This window comes from Salvelinus sp. IW2-2015, unplaced genomic scaffold, assembly GCF_002910315.2.
Source record: "Salvelinus sp. IW2-2015 unplaced genomic scaffold, ASM291031v2 Un_scaffold1131, whole genome shotgun sequence".
Classification (NCBI taxonomy): Eukaryota; Metazoa; Chordata; class Actinopteri; order Salmoniformes; family Salmonidae; genus Salvelinus; species Salvelinus sp. IW2-2015.
The window spans coordinates 370,558-380,883 of NW_019942744.1; the positions used below are offsets into that span (position 1 = coordinate 370,558).

General features: G+C 39.5%; 1 pseudogene; it reads left to right on the forward strand.

Annotated features, from left to right (window-relative positions):
- Positions 1–1,147: 1,147 nt before the first annotated feature.
- The window catches only part of LOC139024172 (globoside alpha-1,3-N-acetylgalactosaminyltransferase 1-like), a 44,675-nt pseudogene continuing 35,496 nt past the window's right edge, over positions 1,148–10,326 (forward strand).

Consider the following 10,326-nt stretch of genomic DNA (forward strand, 5'->3'; position numbering starts at 1 on the left):
TAGTACAAAGACTTAACTTTTGATTGTCGTTATTAAGACATCTTCTATATCAAATTTCAGCCCGAGCCGCCCACCACTACCAGTCTAGTCAATAACTCAACTCTCTCCCCAACACAACTTCCTTCCCATCTTTTTTCTTCCTTCCCACGTCTCAAAGGTTTGGAAATCAAAAGTTTAATAAAAACACACATAAACCTCCTACACATTAACACACAGAAACAGTGCAACCCACCCTGCATCCTCCATATACTGCAGAGCTCTTTTTACTTGCACACACTGTGGCTGGGTCACCCCATCCTGTCTCTAGGGGTGCACGGCCCTGCAGCGCCCCATCACAACACACCCCACTCAGCTTTAGGAAACGTTCATTATCGGTTTCAGGTCTATTAGGCCAAGGCCAGAGTGACAACCAACAGTACGGCAGACCCACAGGGCCAGGACTGAGCAGTCCAGCAGCTAAGGATTGCCTAAATAGGTATCTCCCCTGACCTGGGCATGWTTTCAATTCAGACTCCTTTTGTCATACAGTATTCCATATAAGGAATCCAGACCTTATGAAAGTTGCACAGTGTACCCTTAATCTTGTAATACATGTAATTTAGTGATACATAACTTGACATTTCTGCCATCCATTGTGACATTGTGGGAGGATAACCAACCTGCAAATGAATAGAAATGCATTTATTAGCCGCTATAAATGCTAGGTTACACAGTTTCTTCTGATAACAGTCTCCAGTATCAACATTTCCAAGAAAACAAAAACAGGGAGAATCTGTAGACYTAGTCTTTGCCAGAATTCAGCCGACCTTCACAAGACCATAACACATACAATTATGTCCCCTTTTGTGTGTTTTACAACTCCAGAAGAATACTGAAGTGCAAGATATTCAGTTTAACTAGTTTATAGTACCTTCTATGGATGGTCTTAAACTGCAGTAATTTGTCTGAGATTATATGAACAGAAGCAACACAGACAGCAGTTGCCTCTGTTCATCTCTCCCGTGCTGGCCTTCACACGCCGGTCTGCGCACTCTGTGTTGTCCGTGTGTTCCTAAATCCAGCCTCCTGCTAACCCCACCCTGCTTCTGCATATGACAAAGAGGCGTGCATGAACGTGTAAATGAAGGGGTGAGGGGAAGGGAGTTATTTGGGAATCACCCAAAGAGAACGAAAAAAGGAAAGAGCCAAAGGAGGAAGCACAGCCACAACATCAACCGCTCCCTCATTATAGGCTACACAAAATGCATACACACATTTTGCCTGTCCCACCAGTTTAAACTGATATCAAACATATTTTACTGGGTCCTACATCCAGACAAGGATTGATTTACATTACTGGTGATCGATTTATCTACTGTCGTACTTGTGACCAGTATTAATAGGATCAACTAAATCCTTTTGTGACAATATTGGAGGAACAATGCGCTTTATTAAGCCATATGTTCTGCTTTTCATTGGTGGAATATTCTTCCTTCTGGGGTATGTAAACCATTTTGACATTACTTCCTTTTTCTGTGATTAAATTAAGGGCTTTTGTGATAGATTTTCATATTAGTTTCTAAGAGCTTCTGAGATGTCATTTTTTAAATATATGTCTGAATGTGAGTATGTTCTAATCTGTTAAGGTGGATGGATTTAAGAAATGAGATTTAATCAAGATTTAAGATATAACATACCTCTTGAAAACTACAATTACATAATGATTTATCAATATCTGGTGTTGAAATATACTATCAGCATTGCCTAAAATGCATTTCTCTTTTCTTTATTTTTATTTGTGAATGTATTATAATAGTAGCAGTAACTGTAGCCAATGTATTAGGCCATTTCTTCACACTATACAACAATAATATATATAATTTTATTGATTTTGTGTTGTATGCACATATTATCTAATCTTGAAGAGGTTTACATAAAACATTTCATGTCATTTTCTATTTGATCACTCTGTTGTCACAGATCATTTTTCTGTTGCTGCAGGAAATTCAAATGAGGCTCGTCATTACATCAATTCAATGAAAACAAGCAATTCTCATTCTCGCTCACTCGCTCAAGACAACTAGTTCAACTTAAAGAAACCAGTATATACCACCTTTGTAAGTACTGTAGTATACCTTCAGAACACATGTATTCATTATCATTCATAAGTATTTTTCCAAATAAAAGCCCATCATTACAGAACTACAATAGGAGGGGACAATGTTATGTCTGTTGTTATGAGTAACTTATTCATAAGACATATTCACCATAGTGCTCCTGACAAAACCCAGTGATGTTGTTAGAGATGTGATATCTTAATTTGAAAAACAATCCAGCGGCAGGAGGATTTGATTCTAAAATAAAAAAGTGATATATCTAAAAGGAAATTAGTTTTGATAGGCTATAGTTTATCTTGTGTTATTAATAAGCTATATAAAACAACGATGTTTGATGTGTATGGCTGCATTTCAATAAACATGTTGGTATATTTGAATGTCGCAGTTGTTGGACCTGCAGTAATTGGACATGTATTCTGTCTGGTGCTTTAGGCTGAGGAGCGAGTGTGAATAGAACTGTGGGTTTTCATTGAATTATGTAAATTACAAGTGTAGTATAGTCATATGAACTTGTGGCACACACTTTTAGGTCCTCACATGGTACAGGTCAGTACCTTTAAGTACCTGTGCGCAAAATCTAGTATAATGGTACATTTTTCTTCCCAACTAGTCAATGTTTAAAACGTAGGTGGAGCAATGTGCTGGCGGGGACTCAATAGCATTATTTGGGGGCATAGTTTAAAACAAGGCTCTTCAACATGGTTCCTGGAAAGCTCATGTTTTGTAGATTTTCACTCCAAAGCTAGTATACTGTCGCACACCGGATTCTAAGAATTAGCTGGTTGATTAACCCCAGTTGTAACTTGATTCAGTTTGAGTGAAAACCTACAGGACGGTAGCTCTCCAGGACCAGGGTTGGAGAGCCCTGGTCTAAAATACAGTGCCTTGCAAAAGTGTTCCTACCCCTTGGATTTCTTCCAATTTTATTGTGTTACAAAGTGGGATTAAAATCATTTTAATTCATTTGTTTTGTCAATCTAGAATAAATACTCTGTAATGTCAAACTTAAAGAACACGCTGAGTCAATACATGTTAGAAACACCTTTGGCTGTGATTACATCTGTGAGTCACCTCTGTAAGAATGTAAGAATGTCCTCTGTGTTGTCTTAGGAATTCAGCATTCTCTGTTTTGTTCTTGCCAACCTCCATTGTGTCACCTCTGCTTCTCAGAGGTGAGACAAGAGGTGAGACAATATCATGTACTGTAAGTGAGATCTGATTAGAGGTTAACTTTATAGTCACTCTATTGGTCACCAACTCAGATTGTGAATCCAAACAACTCAGATGCTTAGAAAAGGGTTTAAGATTCATTGTTCTTTCTCATTTTTGTTCCTGCTGTGCACTTTTGGGGCATGGCGTTTCAGGCTATGATTTCTCTCGCTTTCTGATCATGCTTAGAATAATGCTTTGTTAATGTTAGTTATGCCTTGTATGTGAATCCATTTATTTTACGAGGTAATTCAATATGGATGTATCCAAATAAATGTCACTTGAAAGCAGCTTTAACAAATGCAAATGCAGCTACTTTGTTGTTATTCTGCCTGCACTTTTTGACGTTAATGAAAGTTAGCAGTAGTTGGCTAGCTAGCAAGCAAGGGAAAAGAACATTGCCAGCCACTATAGTAATGAAACATTTAGAACGAACGACCATAGATACAGAACAAAAAGATTGAACTTGCTGGGTTGCGTCTCTCGCTATGACCAGCCGCCTTGGGTAGCAATCCTAAATTAGTGTCGGGACTAAATCTTGTGGAAGGATGAAATAGTATGAATAAATTAATCAAAAAACGTTTTTAATGAAAATATGTCAATCATTATTTGAATACTGTATGTTGAAAACAAACGGTAACACCGTGCCAATATATCCTCCAAACACCGGCTTCTTAGGCATTACCACTTAAGTATTCTACATACTTAATTAATGAGTATATACCAAATACTTTAAGTTCATTTTAGTATACTGTAAACGAACGGTATCCTTTCAGTTGAGCATACTAGCGCTACACCTGTCTACCGGAAGTTGATGCTGTTGCTATGCAATTTCTTGCTATTTAGCTAGACATCTTATCACTTTGGGTGTGTTCGTAAATTCAATCTAGAGTACCAGAGTGCGCTCGCAGTGTGTTCGTAAATTCAGAGCGTTGTCAGATTGTCCGTTTGTTCATTCGGAGTGTTCAAAGCTCACACTGGACACTCTGTCCGAGGAGTAGGGTTGATCCGAGTGTTTTGACCTCACAACGGCAGTCAAGTGCCCAAGCTAACTGGCTAACATTGGAAAGCTTGCTAGCTACTTCCAGACACAAATGAGAGAACACCTCACTCTGACCATTTTACTCACCCTAGTAAAGCTGGTTAGGCTGTTTTCATGTTATCCAGAGCATTAGTGACTATAACTGTGGTGCTGGCAAAAAATGTATTATGCTTTTTTGCCAATGTTTACTGACACCGGACATAGTCAACGGGTGTTGAGCATTCGTAAATTAATCAAGTTATTCTGCGCTCTGGCACACTCAGATGAGAGTGCTCTGAAATCAGAGTAGATAGTCAGAGCGTATTTACGAACGTACCCGAATTAACAATGTTCATTTAGAACGCACAACAACTATGCCACTTAGCTAAGCTAAGAATGACGTGAATAATCAAGTCAATAAACATTGGCTAGTTAGTTAGATAGCATATAGTTAATATACTGGCAAATTCGCTGTATTAGTAGCCAACTAACGATAGGTAGCTAACATATCGGTACATACTGCTGTAAGGATATGTTATGCAGTTCGTAAGGATAGATTAGCTAACAAATTGTCAGCCAAAGTAACTTAACTTATTTGAAAAGTGAATTTGTATCTGTTCTCCTCTGACTTCGACTGCAAATCTGAAAACGTTGTAAAGTCACGCCCATTTTCTGAAGAATTTCATTATGGGCGCTAAAAGAACCAAAATCGTGTCCAATGCTTGTATACTTNGGTAGCTCTCCAGGAACAGGGTTGGAGAGCCCTGGTCTAAAATACAGTGCCTTGCAAAAGTGTTCCTACCCCTTGGATTTCTTCAAATTTTATTGTGTTACAAAGTGGGATTAAAATCATTTTAATTCATTTGTTTTGTCAATCTACAAAAAATACTCTGTAATGTCAAACTTAAAGAACACACTGAGTCAATACATGCTAGAAACACCTTTGGCTGTGATTACATCTGTGAGTCACCTCTGTAAGAATGTCCTCTGTGTTGTCTTAGGAATTCAGCATTCTCTGTTTTGTTCTTGCCAACCTCCATTGTCTCACCTCTGAGAGGCAGAGGTGACGTCATGTACTGTAAGTGATATCTGATTGGAGGTTAACTTTATAGTCACTCTATTGGTCACCAACTCAGATTGTGAATCCAAACAACTCAGATGCTTAGAAAAGGGTCTAAGATTCATCATTCTTTCTCATTTTTGTTCCTGCTGTGGACTTTTGGGGCATGGCCTTTCAGGCTATGATTTCTCTCGCTTTCTGATCATGCTTAGAATAATGCTTTGTTAATGTTAGTTATGCCTTGTATGTGAATCCATTTAATAAATGTCACTTGAAAGCAGCTTTAACAAATGCAAATGCAGCTACTTTGTTGTTATTCTGCCTGCACTTTTTGACGTTAATGAAAGTTAGCGGTAGTTGGCTAGCTAGCAAGCAAGGGAAAAGAACATTGCCAGCCACTATAGTAATGAAACATTTAGAACGAACGACCATAGATACAGAACAAAAAGACTGAAATTGCTGGGTCTCTCGTTACCGAACCGATAGAATGAATGACCAGCCGGCTTGGGTAGCAATCCTAGATTTGTGTCGGGACTATATCTTGTGGAAGGATGAAATAGTATGAATAAATTTATCAAAAAACGTATTTAATGAAAATGTCAATCATTATTTGAATACTGTATGTTGAAAACAAACGGTAACCGTGCCAATATATCCTGCAAACACCGGCTTCTTAGGCATTACCACTTAAGTATTCTACATACTTAATTAATGAGTATATACCAAATACTTTAAGTTAATTTTAGTATACTGTAAACGAACGGTATCCTTTCAGTTGAGCATACTAGCGCTACACCTGTCTACCGGAAGTTGATGCTGTTGCTATGCAATTTCTTGCTATTTAGCTTGACATCTTATGACTTTGGGTGTGTTTGTAAATTCAATCTAGAATACCAGAGTGCGCTCGCAGTGTGTTCGTAAATTCAGAGCGTTGTCAGATTGTCCGTTTGTTCATTCGGAGTGTTCAAAGCTCACACTGGACGCTCTGTCCGAGGAGTAGGGTTGATCCGAGTGTTCTGACCTCACAACGGCAGTCAAGCGCCCAAGCTAACTGGCTAACATTGGATATCTTGCTAGCTACTTCCAGACACAAATGAGAGAACACCTCACTCTGACCATTTTACTCGCCCTAGTAGAGCTGGTTAGGCTGTTTTCATGTTATCCAGAGCGTTGGTGACTATAACTGTGGTGCTGGCAACAATTTAATTATGCTTTTTTGCCAATGTTTACTAACACCGGACATATTCAACGGGTGTTGAGCATTTGTAAATTAATCAAGTTTTTCTGCGCTCTGGCACACTCAGATGAGAGTGCTCTGAAATCAGAGTAGATAGCAGAGGTGTATTTACGAACGTACCCTAATTAACAATGTTCATTGAGAACGCACAACAACTATGCCACTTAGCTAAGCTAAGAATGACGTGAATAATCAAGTCAATAAACATTGGCTAGTTAGTTAGATAGCATATAGTTAATATACTGGCAAATTCGCTGTATTAGTAGCCAACATATCGGTACATACTGCTGTAAGGATATGTTATGCAGTTCGTAAGGATAGATTAGCTAACAAATTGTCAGCCAAAGTAACTTAACTTATTTGAAAAGTGAATTTGTATCTGTTCTCCTCTGACTTCGACTGCAAATCTAAAACGTTGTAAAGTCACGCCCATTTTCTGAAGAATTTCATTATGGGCGCTAAAAGAACCAAAATCGTGTCCAATGCTTGTATACTTGTATTTTGGCTAACAGAGGTAGTAGAGTTTGTCATAGCACTCACACGTACGTGCCTAAATATATACAGTATGTATGCATATATTTACACTATAAACAGAAATACAAGGGGGGAAATTATGAATTCCTTCTCAAAACATTGTATTTTCATCCAGATTTCAGGATGAACAGTAACAGACAAAACAAATATAGTAGAAAGATAAACAAAATAGGCTTGTCCTCCTCCTCGTCCTCCAACTTGTCCTCTTCCTCCAACTTGTCCTCGTCCGATTCCCCCTCTTACTCCTCTTCCTCTAACTCTCCAAAATTGGCCTCATTGTTGTCCAAATCAAGAATGCCAACCTGAATCCTATTTATAGTGCTCAAGTTTTATTTCTAAGGTAGAAAAGCTATGTGTTTTCACATGTGAGCACTGGGTGTAGGTAATCGTAAATGAGTGTGGCATTTGGAATGGCAGTGTTTTCCAAACGAAAAACAAGACCTGTTAGTTTTGAATGATGTGTCTAATGTAGAGAACTGTGTTTAGTGTTTTGCAAAAAAGTGTGTTTTACAAATGCAAACTGAGTGAAAGCAGACAATGGGCTTGCAGATTTACAGACTTGTCTAAAGGTTAGATACATGAGATAATGTTTCACTGAGTGTGCCTCAAGTACCACTATTAGTGTGTAAGCGAATGTAAAAAACAAAGTAAGTTACTAGCATTACTGGCATTAGTTACTGTGCATTTTACAATAACTTACTGACAGATGGTTGTCAGCTAGGTAATGTCAAATTCACTGCAGCTTCCGTTGCTGGAGTTTAAAACCATCTAAACTATCTCATTGTAAACAGGCTATGCAAGCCATACAGATCCTATCTGATATCACAGTCACAGTAAGGAAAAACGTGGCTAGGGACTGGAGATTCAATAAATCAACCAAGTAGCTTGTGACACAATTGCTTATATCATCTCCCACGCTTGTGACACTAGGCTTATACGCCACATCAAAACAAATCAACGTTTATATGCACTGGATACAGCATAAACAAACTTAAAATGATTGAAGCAACTGTTTGCATCAGCTTTTTGAGTATTCCAACATGAGGTATTTTTTATGTATAATATACTTTGCTTTTAGGGTTTCATTAACAATATATTAAGTGCTAACTACTTACAGCATCTCAAATGGTTAGATTTAACTTAATTTGATCATTTACAGAACTGTTATTGTAAATTGGATCTCAATTTACTTTGGATAATTTACTCAAAATTAGTTGTTTGATGAAACAACACCTACATGGGAATATGCATAAAAGTAACAAACTTCACTTCATTGATTTTTTATTTTTTGCAATGTGTGTGCAAAATAATTACGTTTCAGTGGCAAAGTCAACATAAGGGAAATTATCACTTTTCAACCTCATTTGTCCTCTAGCAGCTTCCCAAAAATCAACATATGTGAAACGTCATGTTCTAAAAAAAAATACATGGTTTTAATGAATGTTAATGTTGTAATAATGTTCATGTGATTTTAAGCAAATATGAGCAGGCAAATTTAAGGCCCGATACCAACGCATCACACAAAACAAAAAACATCCAAGATGCGTAGCAGTCAGGCGTCTTGTGTTCGTCTAGTCGTGTCCCGTGTATATATCTTTTTACATCTTTTATCTATCTTCGCATATATTTTTAAAATATTTTTCTTAACCTCAAACATACTCTCCTGGAACCCGCCTCACCCAATGTGGTATGGATCTGCAATTTTCTTTACTTTAAACCGAATCCCCAAAGAAGCTAGCCAGCTAACAGCTAGCTAGTAGTCAGCTAGCCACTGCTAGCGTCATCAGCTAACCTTTAGCCCGGACAACTCCTGTCAGTCTCCACAGCGCGATTCAACCCAGAGCATATCGGACTTCTTCTTCTCCATATCTCTGGACTCCTACTGCAATCTCGAACCTTTTCACCTGGATTATCGCAGCTAGCTTGCTGCTATCCGAGTGCTACTCTTGGCTAACGTCGCTGTCCCGAAGCAAGCACCAATTAGCCTGAGCTAGCCTATGCTAGCCCCATCTCCCAGCTAGATGAAGATAATCATCACCACTCCTTCGGCTACAATACCTATTTTGCCAATTGCCTGGACTCCTTTTGCTGCCGATACGGAGCCCCGCCGATTTCATCACGACTGGACTATCGACGTAATCCGCCCGAGGGGTTTTTTAAAACAAGCTCCTCCGTTGCGACGTCTCCTGGATGACCATCTGCTAGCCGCGGCTCGCTAGCTGTCTACAGCAATCGGACTGTTAGCTGAAGAGGTCCATCAGCCAATTTCTTGGGCTACTATACCTATTTTGCCATTTGGCCTGGACCCTTTTACTACACGGAGACCTGCTGAGCCATCATGACAAGTCTGGCGACGTAACCGCACGAGGGGGCTACAACAGACTTCTTCCGCTGCGACGTCCCTCTWAGGCCCTTCTGCTAGCCTACTAGCCCCGGCCCGCTAGCTGTCTGAATCATCTTGTCTCCAGCCCGCCTAGCTACCCACTGGACCTCTATGATCACTCGGCTACGCATGCCTCTCCCTAATGTCAATATGCCTTGTCCATTGCTGTTTTGGTTAGTGATTATTGCTTTAGTTCACTGTAGAGCCCCAAGCCCTGCTKAATATGCCTTAGCTAACCCTTTTGTTCCACCTCCCACACATGGTGACCTCACCTGCTTTAAATGGTGTCTCTAGAGACAACACCTCTCTCATCGTCACTCACTGCCTAGGTTTACCTCCACTGTATTCACATCCTACCATACCTTTGTCTGTACATTATGCCTTGAATCTATTCTACCACGTCCAGAAACCTGCTCCTTTTACTCTCTGTTCCGAAGGTACTAGACAACCAGTTCTTATAGCCTTTAGCCATACCCTTATACTACTCTGTTCCTCTAGTGATGTAGAAGTTTATCCAGGCCCTGCAGTGCCTAAATCCACTCCCATTCCCCAGGCGCTCTCATTTGTTGACTTCTGTAACCGTAAAAGCCTTGGTTTCATGCATGTTAACATTAGAAGCCTCCTCCCTAAGTTTGTTTTATTCACTGGTTTAGCACACTCTGCCAACCCGGATGTCCTAGCCGTGTCTGAATCCGGGCTTAGGAAGGCCAACAAAAACCCTGAAATTTCTATCTCCAACTATAACATTTCCCGACAAGATAGAACTGCCAAAGGGGGCAGAGTTGC